This window comes from Octopus sinensis, linkage group LG2, assembly GCF_006345805.1.
Source record: "Octopus sinensis linkage group LG2, ASM634580v1, whole genome shotgun sequence".
NCBI lineage: Eukaryota > Metazoa > Mollusca > Cephalopoda > Octopoda > Octopodidae > Octopus > Octopus sinensis.
Genome location: NC_042998.1, coordinates 124,617,489 through 124,632,488, shown reverse-complemented (window position 1 = coordinate 124,632,488; position 15,000 = coordinate 124,617,489).

The following is a 15,000-nucleotide window of genomic DNA, read 5'->3' as shown; positions in this document are numbered from 1 at the left end:
TGAAACGCACCCTGTCGTGGTTCGGGAATCCGACGTATGTACTGGGGGCACCTGTTAGTTATAAATGAAATATTTATTCCGGATATATCCTTCCTTGGTTGTGGATTACCAGACTGCTGCTTAGTTATAAATCTATAAGTATATTTCTCTTGTATTATCTGTATAGTTCTCATGACTTCGGCAAATATATGATTTTTCATTGCTCTTTAAAATTCTGTGAATAGGTATTGCATTTTTATTTCTTTTTTCCGAAGACAAAATATTTATTTTGTTTATTCTGGAAGAATCACTGTTTGAAGAGACAGCTTAGCAACCAGATCAAGCTTGTGTCTTTACATGGTCCAGATTACTCTTTGCCTTTTTACTGGGGTAGATTTCATTTATGTCATTTGATATTTGATGGAGTAACTTGCATTCATTTACTTCTATCGCTTCGGAACGATTTACCTCCCACTTACAACCATAGGGATATTATGAGTTATGAAGAATACATGTCAAATGTTCTAGTCGAAACCTTCTTAAAATTTACAGTTATGTCCTTAGGGAGAGAAAAATTAGTTGCCCAATAGACACCCCAGATTAGATCGCTGGAATATTCATAGTACACTGCTATTAAAACTTTGTATTACTACATCATATGCTCTTGAATTGCCGAAGGGCTATTAGCTTATCAAGCTTCCGAAGCCGATAAAAGACGCAGAAATAATATATTAGAGTCGATTTAATTGATTATAATCTCTCTTTCCATTAAATACAAGTCTTATGTCAAAGTTAAATCCCAATATCAATAATTAATTGTTCAAGTCATCACTGCAGAATTAACAGCTAAGGGAAATTCTAACTGACATATTGCGAAATCAATTGATTCCAAAATTATATAGTCAAATATGATATGTAATTCCAGGCAATCTAATTATTGATTTCTCACTCTAAAACAAGGTCAAATCCTGGGGAGAATGCATTATTTTATCATCCTGGAGGAAATGAAATGCAAAGCTAACATTAAAATTGTTTGAACTCAGAACCTATTTATTTGCCGGAATACTATCATTCATTCATTGCTCTTACTATAAATGGAACGCATTGCCAATGAAGAGACACAATAACAGTGACGAGACTATCTCAAACAGTCTTTCTATTGCTAATATATTAGTAACTTCATTGCTGCAGAGAGTAGTAAACTGTCAGAGTCGCTAGATAGTTGGACGTTCTCAGTTTCATTTTACAGACATTTACATTCAAATTTCATATTTCAGCAAAGTTAACTTCGATTTACGCTCTTCCTAAGATAACAAAACAAAATACCAGTCAAGTGCTTGGGTTATTCTATAATCGATTATACCCCTTATACCGAACTGAATTATCTTGCCTATGTTAGAAATCGATACTATTGTACTCTTAAATAAATACTCATGTTAACTCAACGGACTTTGACTTTGAACTAAAAGATACCCACTTCATTAGTAAACTAGAGTTAAGTTGATATATTTTACTTGAGCTGTGCGCCACATTTCATGTAAGTATCGACCACTACATTTCGATCGTAATATTTTTCCAATATATATTTGTGAACATTTTCAGATGTCATATTTTTACTTACATACATATCCTTCTCCAAGAATTGAGCTCTGTCACCTTTATTACTTGTAAAATATTTACTATCTTCTCACTGTTATTACATTGACGAATATATTAAGAAGCACACTCGAACTAAGTGAAAAAATATGGATTAGTTTTCCGATTGACGAAATCTAGCGTTAGTGTAATATGAAATGAAAACAGGATGACTCAATAGTTATAAATATGTTGGTATGACAGATATAAATTATGGCGTTCTTAACACTTGTTTATAACGTTTTAATTTTAGCATATATAGTGTTGATATCTTCTCAGCAATATCTTGCGGTCATAGATGATAATTTTAATGTCCAATGTACTTTTTCAATTTTAGTCATTTTTATCCTAATACCCAAACGACCAAATATTAAACCTCTTTCCTCATATTACCAAAGAAATACGGCATAGACAGCTTGTTTCAACATTTTCTAATATAATTGAATTAAATCTGTGTCTGCTAAGACGTCTATAATCTCATTCTTCAGATTCCATCGTTTACGTCGTTACACTTATATTGATGAAAGCGCTGCATTGCTTCGCAAGGTTTGCGGTGTGAAAAGAAAACTACATTGCTTCCGACATTCTATTCAGCTGTTGAATACAAGCTGTATTAAAGGAGGATTAGATATTGCCTTTCGTGTGGATGACTGGCAGATTCTCTTTTCAGAACTTTTCATTTACCATAACTTCTCAAACACATTGAATATCGTTGAAATAAAATAAAACATTCATTTCAATTGCCCAAGTGTACGATCAAATAATCGGAGATCTTTCGTGGGGATCCAGGGAAACCATCAAGGAAAATCTTTTATCTTCAATACATTTAATTTAAAAGTTCTTAATTTCCCGCTTCGCTTATTCTTTATATAATATACCTATTATTTGATTTGCAATAAGTAAGCCACAGGTCTTATATTTCCTTTTATCTTGAAATTGAGCTTAATTTATTCATTTCCTAATAACGCACCTAGCTTTATACTATTTGGCTCAATAAAGCCGCAGCAAATGCATTAAGATTCGTTCAAACATTAACTTTCAGCAATGTTACATGGATTCACCTTAATCAATAAGATCAGAAATATTATTTTTATTAAGAAAGGACAGTAAATACAACTGTTTTGATTGAGTTCTAAGCTGTGAAGCAAACAGTTGAAAACAATATAGATTTGAGTTAACAAACTAATTTTAGTTATAATAACATTGCATCAGCATGCTAACTGAATAAAAATGTCAATAATGGTGCGCTTTATTTACTCGACACAAGATAATTATACATTAATCAAAATAGGTTTGTTGGGGAATGTGAAAGAATATAAGGTGCGTACGCATATATGCAAGCGCATACAGATGCTGGAAGATGTTTACACTCGCACATACACATATTTCACATGTGTGTCTATGTTGTATGTGTATTATGTATATGTATGTATTGTGTATATGCATATATATATATATATATATATATATATATTATATATATATATATATATACATGCATACACACACACACATATATATATACAAACAATACAAAGATACATACACCCACATATACACTACATACGCACATATTTATACACTTATAAAAATAGATTAACTCAGAAAAAATGTTGTTTACAAGAATGTTTAAAAATGTTTAAAGGCATGTACATTAAAATACGAGTCGTTAATATATTCTGTGAAGTTTTAAATTCTTTAAAAAATCTATTGTACATATGGATGATGATAAGCAGGTATTAACGTACGCTGAGCCTTATCAAGATGGGCATTGAATTGTTCAATCAACTAAGATTCATACTCATTGAATTCACACGTGAACAATGTTTAGTCGAATATATATATATATATACAACCTTAGACTGACTTCAGATTACATAGTTTGTATGAGGAAATCCTTCGCTGATTAAAGCATTTAAGACACACACACATAAAAATATTTAGAAGAGATAAATCCTAAATGCCAAATTTTATTTTATTTTTATTAACCTGAAGAGAATTTTTTTTTACATAATGTAATTTGTTCATCAATAAAGAAACACGTCTGAAACAACTGTGGTAAACCTCAGCCCATTCGTGTTATTATTTAAACACACACACACACACACACACACACACACACACACCACACACACACACACACACAGACACACACACACACACATATATATATATATATATATATATATAATATATATATATGTGTGTGTGTGTGTGTGTGTGGAATACAAGCTAATATAACGGATTTTACATATGAATATTATGGATTATTGCAGAAGAATAACCAAGGAAGTATATAGAGATTTCAAGACCCTCATCAAAAGTAATTTTTTATTTTTTATTTATATTTCAAACAAACACCATTTTACAGTTTTACTTCAAATTAAAAAAAAAACAAACTATCATTCGATATGTTATACAATATTCATATTTTATATCTCTGAAGAGCAGAAGCGTTGTCTATAAATGCTTATCAATATAGGATTTCATTATAAGGACATCTCTTCTGGGAAACGATCGTAAGATGCTTTAAATAATTAATTCAAAACTTTTAAACTGTCATATACATTATATATTTATACTCATACATATTAACATATATTTTTATACATATTTATATTTATTTATTTTTATATTTTTAATGCAACGACTATTGTCACACGTGTGTATCTTTCTGAGGAGTTTTGATATTGATTCTCTAATATTAATAATAATAATATATTATTAAAAAAATATGTATATATATATATATATATATATATATATATATATATATATATATATATACGTGTGTGTGTGTGTGTGTGTATGTGTGTGTGTGTTTGTGTGCACTCACATGTATAAGCCTATACAATTTCTATACTGCGGTCGAGATTTGTCGGACTGCGAACAAGGGAGCTTCTTGCTCAATATGTAATAGATAATTATTCGAATATGTTTTTAAAGAAAAGTTTTTTATATAATGTTATTCTCAAACATTTTCAGTGTTTTAAAGTTTGATTCATTCGAAACGCAGACGCAGTCAATACGACGAACGAATACAGTTTTCGTCAAGACAGTTTCTTAAACAAATGTCTCTCCGACTCGAGACTATGAAAGAAAATACTTCCTATAGTTATCGTATGGTGAATATCGAAGCCGGCACCACCTGTTTCCGATGCTAACTTCGTAATCATTTATTTCTATATATTATATGCACCAATGACAAAGCTAGATAACAATGAACAGTAAACTGGTAGCTAAAATATCAGAGCATGATATAATCATTGTATATTACAATGGCTATTAGAAGTTAACTCAGCATTACTTTATGTGAAGTAAATCATAAGAGATGTTACATAAAATATTCACATTATGTATGTAGAAACTTTTGCTTGAAATGGTATTTGAAATCCACAGACGGAAATATCACAAATAAAACATGAAGTTACTATTGAGAAATTACAATTAGGTATTATTCAATAGCTGGTTGTAAAGCATGAATGATTTCTCTTCCATCTTGTTTATCGAGAATTTATATAGTAAATTCGGATGTATTTTACCGAGAGCTCGGTCCGCACAATAAGTGCACATAAATATTATCAGAAAGGTCGAGTATCCATCTATTGTAAAGCCTAACCTATGATTTATCCAACGGTTGAATTACATGGGTGCTAGTAATTATGTTTACTTTTCAAGTATACATAAATGTGTGCGCATATGTAGTGTGTGTGTGCATGAGTGAGAGGGAGAGAGAGAGAGAGAGGGAGAGAGAGAAAGAGAGGGACAGAAAGAGAGAGACAGAGAGAAAGAGAGAGAGGGTGCGTATGTATAGTCGCAATAAAAAATATATATACATATATATATATATATATATATATGTATATGTATATATATATATATATATATATATATACATACATATACATGTATGCACACACACACATATATATTAATATAATACATACATACATACGTGCGTGTATATGCCTGTCATGTACATATGTGCAGACACACAAAAATACAGGAGCACACACATTTTATCTCCCAATATTATTTTGGTGGAAGCCACTATGATCTTGGTCATATAGATACAAAGCTATACATTTTATACTCTTTGTTGATATTTTTATTATGTTCCTGGAGCTAATTTGTTTTATTTTCCTTTCTTGATATTGTAGTTCTCTTGCTAATATTTGTATTGCTGGTTTTCTGCGAATCTGTCCATATATTTGAAATTGATATTTTAGTGGCGCGCTCGAAGCCTTGCTATATTTATTTTATACTTGGTTATAAATATATGTATATATAGTTATAATAATATATTATGTAATATATTTATTCTGTTTTCATATATCAAATTTCTTTCTGCCAATCTATATATTTGCCCTTACATCGGTTTGTCTTTCCTACTTTCAACATTGGAGTTGAAGAACCAACTTTTTGTCCATCCCTGTGTCGTTCTATATATGTATGTAAGTATGAATGTATGTATGTATGTATGTATGTATGTATGTATGTATGTATGTATGTATGTATGTATGTATGCATGTATGTATGTATATATGTATGTGTGTTTGTCTCTCTCTCTCTATCTATCTATCGAGACATACAGAAAAACATATATTTTCATTTATGCATTGCTATATGTCATGTAATATGTATTTATGTGTCCGAGTGCGCATGCGGCGTGTACGTATACATATGTTCATATATATGTGCGGATAATTGTACACATACATATATGTGTGTGTGTGTCTGCACATACATATGCAAACATTCGCACGTCCATATGTAGATTCCCTAAATAAATCAAACATCAATGGAGTTTTATGAGTCAGCCATCGTAAATATAGCTTTTACTGTTATGAACAGAACTGTATATTACTCACGAATACTTCAGTTAAGCAGTTGCTGAATTATATCTTCATTCTTGGTGTGGTAAACAACGAATACAGAAAGGTAGAGAATAACTTGATTTTAAAAGCTTTTTCCAATACATTTGTTGACTTTGGGGGCTTTCTACAACAGAAACTGTCAGCAAGAGAAACTCCTCGGTCAGTAATGCCATGTGAACAGGTCATGAGTTTCACAAACATGCTTCGCAAAAGCCGATATTCGATTATATTTCAATAAGCGTGTTCCCTATTGAATACAATATTCTGCTAGATATGAATGCTGTTGCAGGCATAAATGGATATTTAGCTTTGGTGGTGTGTGAAGCAAGGAAAAGATGATATGGTTCATCCAACGAGATTTTTTTTTCGAAAGAATAATAAGTGTACGAAAATATGAATAAAATAAAAGCAGTATCGCTCGAATATCCCGATATCTAAAGTAGAAAAAGAAGGACCAGACACACACACACACACACACACACACACACACACACACACACACACCACACGCACAAACACACAGAGGCACACACGCGCACACACATATACACTCGTACAAACACGCACCCATATATGCATATATATGTATATATGAGTATGGATATGCATTTATATTTATATGCATATATGTGGGTGTATATATATATATATAAATACATTTACATATATACATGCATATATACATACAGAGAGAGAGAGAGAGAGGGGGGGGAGACATGTATATAGAGGGACAGTTCTAAGAGTGCTGTTGTCTTTCTATATATGTATATGTAGATATATATGTATGTATGTATGAATATATATATATAAAATTATATGTATTGATATGTATATATAATTATATATATTTAAATAGATATATAGACAAACAACAGCACTTTATGAACAGTCCTTCTACATACTTCTCTCTCATATATATCTATGTATATATACAACATATATATATACATATGTATAGGTATATATATTATATATCTTAAATACATATATGTGTTTGTACGGATGTGTCTCGATATATCATTGTGTTTATTATATCTACTATCAGTAAATAACACTGACATATATGTCTATATATGTGTATATATATATTATACATGTGCGCGCGTGTGTGTGTTTAAGAAAATTTATATGAATGCTTATACATATGCCTATATTTCATATATCTATAAGATGTCACACTCAGACACACGCACATATAAAACATATACGTATATGCATATATATCCATATATTACTCTCCCTCACACTGTTTCTTTCTTCTATATTCATGCATACACATATACATACATCCGTATTTTCACGCACACTCACACAAATACACACGCTCACACACACACAGATCTATATTCAAATATGCGTATCTGTCTGTCTGTCTGTCTGTCTGTCTGTCTGTCTGTCTGTCTCTCTCTCTCTCTACATACATACATACATACATACATACATACATACATACATACATACATACAGCTATATTTTACCAACATAAATACTTGCTGATATACGGATGCAAGTTTTTTTTCCCGTTCCTGGAATTCTCACATCATTGGGTACCGTTATATGATGTAACTAATATTCAGCTCTCTGTATATAAAGGTAAGCCCATTCCCATACACATTACTGTTGATCTATCAGAGAGACAAAATTATATAACAGAAGGTATAAGTATTGTATTTATTTTGTCAGTTGTCGACTTATTTTATCGAATTTGGAAGGATGAAAGACGGATTTGATCTAAAAATAATAGTAATAATATTAATTGTTTCAAATTTTGTCACAGGACAAACAATTTCAGTGATCCCAATACTTGACTTGTACATTATTTCATAGATTCCGAAAGAATAGAAAGCAATGTTAACCTCGACGGTATTCGAACTGAGAACGCAAATAATTGGATGAACTACCGTAAGGAAAATGGTCCAACGTTTTAATGGTTCCGTCAGGAGCTGAAATGAGAAACGGTTTGCATAACAACAAGTGCCCGGGAATAACTGTTCAGACAAATACTATTTCAACGCTGCAGGGTTTCCAAACAGCGCTGGTCTGTGGTATGCAACATTGGAAGAATTATAATACATTGGAAAATACAGAATCATCACAAAACTTAGCACATGCTTAGCAAAACTTAGCAAATAGAAATACACTCAATAATACAGTCACTACTCGCAATACACTGATACAAAAACTACTACTACTACTACTACTACTACTACTACTGCTGCTGCTGTGGCTGCTGCTGCTGCTGATGATGATGATGATGATGATGATGATGATGATGATGATGATGATGATGATGATGATGATTTCAAATTTTGGTACAAGGCTAGCGATTTCGGGGAGGGGTAAGTCGATTACATCGACCCATGTATTCGACTTGCCCTTGGTAGTGTTATTACTTTCGTAGTTGTTGCAGTTGTTGCTCTTGGAACTGGTTTTCCTGTATCCTTTTGCTGTTTCTTATGTCGTTATTTCTCTTGTCTTTGCTACTTCTGCTGCCTTATTGCCGGAAGGATGAAAAGCAAAGTGAACCCCTGCGGAATTTGAACTCAGAAATTAAAACCATAAGAAATGTATCTCCATCAGCTCCTCTTCGTGTTTCTGGGGTAACTTAGCTTTCATGTATCCACGTACTCCACACTGAAAACATATGGAAGGTCTTCATACCACTACAACTCTTAGCTTTGTCTCGTACGGTAACACTAATTCCTCTGCAATTTTGTGGAGGTCAGGTAAACTGATGTGGACCGTCACCCCAAAATTTTACCTTCTTGTGATTTTAAGTATTTTAGTTTCCACTTTTGTATTATAGAGGATGGCTGCCACTAGCCACGCCTCGTCAATTTCTGGAGGCACTCTACAAATCCTAACTCTGGCCGCACGTTTGCCACAGTAGGTTGGTAGCAGTACCCACACGGTAGATATCAAAGGCACAGTGAAGTGTTTTATCACTTCTTGTTCACTCACAAAGCGTACCTACACTGTGCTATATTTCTTCCCTCTGGTGTAATACGTAGTTAGGCTTTTGATTTCTTTCAAGTATTCTTCGACTGCCTCTGCAGCAGCTATTAACTCTTTTTGTAATGATAGACAGTGTTCTGTATATTACTGTCCTTTTTTCCGTTTTTTTCCACAATTTCCTTGGGCGGCGTCAACCTCAGGCTGTCTCACTCCTTTCGTAACAATTCATTATATTTCTTAAAATTTGTGTCGTTCAGTTTCATTTCTCTAACTTTCAAGACATCTGCCGTTAGACTTTTCCCAGCCACTGCAGCGTAACTGCCTGCTGGAACTGGTTGACTTTCCATAATGTTGATATTCACAACTTCACCCATAAATAGGGAATAAAATAAAAATACAACAATTAGGTGCGGTAGACCTTCAACAATTTAAACAACAGCAAGACTCACATGAAGCGAACACACATCAAATGCAATGAATCAAGTGACTCGACAACAACACCAACCTCTGCTGCTATTGTTGATGTTGCTTGCCGCTTTAGCCTAGTGTAATTATTTGGATTTTGAACTTCCAACTTTTGAAAATTGCTTTCTTTCCTTTCCAAATGCTGTAGTTGTCTTTGCGCAAAATCCTACAGTTCTCTTCAATTTGCTGACTGTGGAAGTTGGCATCGTGTTTGTAAAACAAATGTTTTTCGAAACAAAATGTAAATTTGAGTCTCAAAAGATGGGAAACTAAGACAGCAACAACAAGCCCTATGTCTCCTGCTGGCTTCAATAAGTTCATAAAATTCATAAAATTTTGAACATATAATATAAACGAACGAATACGCTAATGAGCGACTCATAAAGACGTGTTATTGTCATCACAAAAAAGACAAAATTTAAAAAATATTTTTGGTACAAAGTAAATAAATGTAGGGAGAGGGGTTTAGTCGATTACCTCGGCCTCAGTACTTCGGCTGAATTTGAACTGAGAACGTAAAGACCTAGAAGGAATGCAGATAAGTGTTTAGTCCGACAAGCTAGGCCTCGGCAATGTCGCCTCCCTAATAATAATAATGATAACAACAACAACAACAGCAACAACAACAACAACAACAACAACAACAACAACAACAACAACAACAATAATAATAATAATAATAATAATCACCTATCTGAAAAAGTCTGAGGACTGCATGTTAAAACTTGTCTCAAAACATGAAAACAAGAAAGCATCATACTCAGTAACAAAACAGGCAAAGGAATATCTAAGTGAATTCCGAATACAACAAATTTCGCAATTAGAGATAGACATACAAGAAACAAGCACAAAAAACGCTAAGCGCATGAAAACCCGTGCTAAAACTGCGACCTTAGATATTCTGAAAGATAAATGGCAAGAAAAACCTCTCTATGGCAAATACCCAAAGAGAGCGAACAATGCAGATGTTGACAAAACCCTGACCCATCAATGACTAATGGCCTCTGGCTTAAAATCTGAAACAGAGGGGTTTATCATAGCAGCTCAAGATCAATGATTACCAACAAGAAACTACCAGGCCAACATATTAAAGAACGTCAGTAGCCCAACATGTCGTGTATGTCAACAACAAAATGAAACCATTGATCATGTTGTCTCCAAGTGCAGTCTTCTATCGCCTACAGAGTATCTCAACATGCATGATAGAGCTGCACAATATATTCACTGGCTAATTTGCTAAAATCTGGATTTGCCCATGTTAAAAACTGGTGGGAACACAAACCACCTCCAGTGCTTGAAAACGACCACATCTCACTCCTCTGGAACTTCACCATTCAAACAGGCAGAAAGATAGATGTAAATAGGCCAGAATTCATATTGAAAGACTTCAGACAAAGAACATGCCTCCTCATTGATATGACTGCCCCAATCGATATAAACGTATCTGTCAAGACCTACAAAAAACTGAGCAAATATAAAGATCTTGAAATAGAAATCAGCAAAATGTGGAACCTGAAGACTAAAACAATACCTGTTGTCATAGGTGCCCTGGGAATGATAGCGAAAGGGGCTGATTGCTACCTAACTCAGATACCAGGTAACCCCAAAATGGCAGAAATTCAAAAGATAGTGCTCTTGGGAACTGCTCATATCCTACGCAAAATACTTTCTATGTAATCTCAAGGTTTAAAACAAACAATTTTATTTTTTTATTTTTTTTATTAGACATTCACTAGTACAACACCAAAAACCCCCAAATATATGGCACGCTAGGCATAAGAACAACGTGAACTTTCCAACCTGTTGTCTCTTGAGGTCTCTGGGTGAGACTTGGAGCCAACTTATACAAATATAAAGCAAAAGTCAAACAGAATAATAATCATCTTCATGACATTTTCTAAAATGACGTAGGTATAGAATTTGGGTTAGAAATGTGCGCTATATGAAGAATGAAACGTGGAAGATTTGAAAGAAGCCAGGGAATTGAAATACCAAATGGGCAAGCAATGAAAGTGGTTGAAAAAGGACAGTGGTATAAGTATATGGGAATACTGGAAGCAGACGAAATTAAAAAAAAACGAAGAAATGAAACAAATTATCAGTAGCGAGTACACAAGGAGAGTAAGTAAATTATTGCAGTCAAAGCTGAATTCCAAAAATCTTATTGAACCAATAAATTCAAGAGCAGTACCCTCAATCAGGAAATGATGAAGATCCACTTTGGCAAAATTTGAACTCAGAACCTGGAGACGGACAAAATGCCACAAAACATTTTGCCCGACGTGCTAAAGACTCTGTCGGCTAGCCGTCTTTACAACAATAGTGATAATAAATATGTGGATTAAAGTAATTGGCGGCATCACAAGGTTACTATAATCACACATTGGCAAACCTGTAAGACATGGATTGAAGACACGGGAAAATGGTTTGCCCATAAAGCGCCCTTGAAAATGACCATGTAATGTACTTTGGGATAGGAAACTTCAAGCAGATAGGCAAATAGAATATTCACACCTAAATTATTCTTGCATTCAGTAACGAGGAAAGAGTAACGAGTAAAAGCACTGTACAAGAAATTGAAAACGAATGAAACTGAAAATAGGTGGGTAAAGAAAAGAATGCATGGACAATGCATGGACCTTTTGAGCGGGATGAGCTACTCAACCTGAAGAAATTTCTAACTGGGCCCCACCTGCAAGGTCATGTGCTGTTTATCTTGATATGAGATCACCATGTCACGCACATATGGTTGTGATGCATGTGCCTGGTGTACCCTTATCAGACGGGTAGTCATGATGGGTATATTGGGCTTCGTATATTTTACCCCATTGTCACTTTGATGGCATGAACTGCTCTTTCACTCAATAATAATAATCCTTTCTACTAAAGGCACAAGGCAGGAATCTTTTGGGGTGGGGACTAGTCGATCACATCGACCCCTGTGTTTCACTAGTACTCAATTTATCGACCCCGAAAGGAGGAAAGGGAAAGTCGGCCTCGGTGGAATTTGAACTCAGAACGCAAAGGCGGACGGAATGCTGCTAACAATTTTGCACGGCGTGCTAACGATTCTGCCAGCTCACCGCTTTAATAATAAAAATAAAAATAATAATAATAATAATAATAATAATAACAATAATAATAATAATAATAATAATAATAATAATAATAATAATAATAATAATGGTGATGATGATGATGATGATGATGATGATGATGATGATGATGATAATAGCTATTGAATTACAGCGATAATGGAAAGTGGGGTAAAATGTATCCCATTAGTTATAGGTGCATTGGGGACAATCTCTAAATATCTGAACAGATGGATAGAGGAAATAGGCTTAACACGCATTTTAGTACAGCTCCGGAAAACAGTGTTATGAGAGACAGTTAGAATACTTGGGAGGAGTTCTTGGCATCTAAGGTTACTTGCTGTAACCCAATAGGAGGATTCTTGGCAACTAAGGCTACATGCTGTAGCCTGATGTTAAGATACTTTTCTTTTCTAACAGTCTAATCTGCTGAGTGCATATGAAAATAATTATAATAATCCTTTCTACTGGAGGCAGAAGGCCTCAAATTTGGTGGGAGGGAACTAGTCTACTACATTGACCCCAGGGTTCCACTGGTACTTATTGTATCGACCCCGAAAAGATGAAAGGCAAAGTCAAGCTCGGCGGAATTTGAACTCAGAACGCTAAGCATTTTGCCCGGCGTGCTAACGCATTTATGATTAATAACCATAAGTAATAATAAAGTATATAAAAATACACTAAGAATAGATATGAAAAATATGAACTCGGATTCAATTTGAAAAAAATATATATAGATATATATATATATCGAAAAATAACGCAGTTTAACGCACCAAAGAAACACGCTCAGTGAAAAATAATGACGTTGTGATAGAAATAGTAGTAATAATGAACATAGGCTGCGGAAATGCAATAAAACCAGCAACACATTCACAACTTTTGCCAGACGAAAATAACACAGCTTTTTTTTTATATATATTAGTATACCGCTGGATATATCAAACGTTTGGAGCAGAGCTTCTTTGAAGGGATTGTGCTTATTTATAAGGGTAAGTATTAGGGAGGAAGATTAGGGAGAAAAGAAATGAAATAATTTATTGATGAGAGAAACGATAAGAAAAGGGAAGCAAAGAAAAAGAAGTGAAAGTGACAGGAAGAAAAAAATGAGTGCAAAATGTAGTAAATGTTCAGAGCTGGAACTGAAGTAAAGAATCTGATAAAAACAAAAATAAAAATTGAAGAGAATCCAAAATTATCAGTAAATCCAAGAAAAAAAAATGGAGATGTAAGATGGAGGTTAGCGCTGATCAGAATTAAAATCGAGATAGGAAAAAAATAAAAACGAGAGGAAATAAATAATTAAGGATTTAGTGCAAGTAGCAAACAGATATTTATAGAATAAAAATACAACAAAAGCGATTGAAATTTGAAAGGAAAGAAAACAATATTGGCTGCACAGAGATCGAGTGACGTACAGGTTTTAGGAAATGAAGGCAAGCAAAAGTTCATAACAGCTGTGGTAGGAGACATCAACCCAAACATTGAAGAAAAGTGAAATATCATAAGAAGGCTGGCAAAATGAAAAGAATAAAATGATGGAGTGGCAAAGCTCAAATGAAGGTCAGCAAATAATATATAACGCAAAAAGGAGAAAGTGCAGAAAATTTTCATTAGTAGCAAAAGCTGGTAGCGGAAAACATACAAACACAAATACAAAGATAAACGCATCTATCTATCTATCTATCTATCTATCTATCTATCTATCTATCTATCTATCTATCTATCTATCTATCTATCTATCTATCTATCTATCTATCTATCTATCTATCTACCTACCTACCTATCTATCTATCTATCTATCTATCTATCTATCTATCTATCTATCTATCTATCTATCTATCTGTCTGTCTATCTGTCTGTCTACCTGCCTGTTTGCCTGCCTGTCTGTCTGCCTATCTGTCTGTCTACATATGTTTGTATAATATGTATATATATATATATATATATATATATATATATATATATACATATATATATATATATATATATAT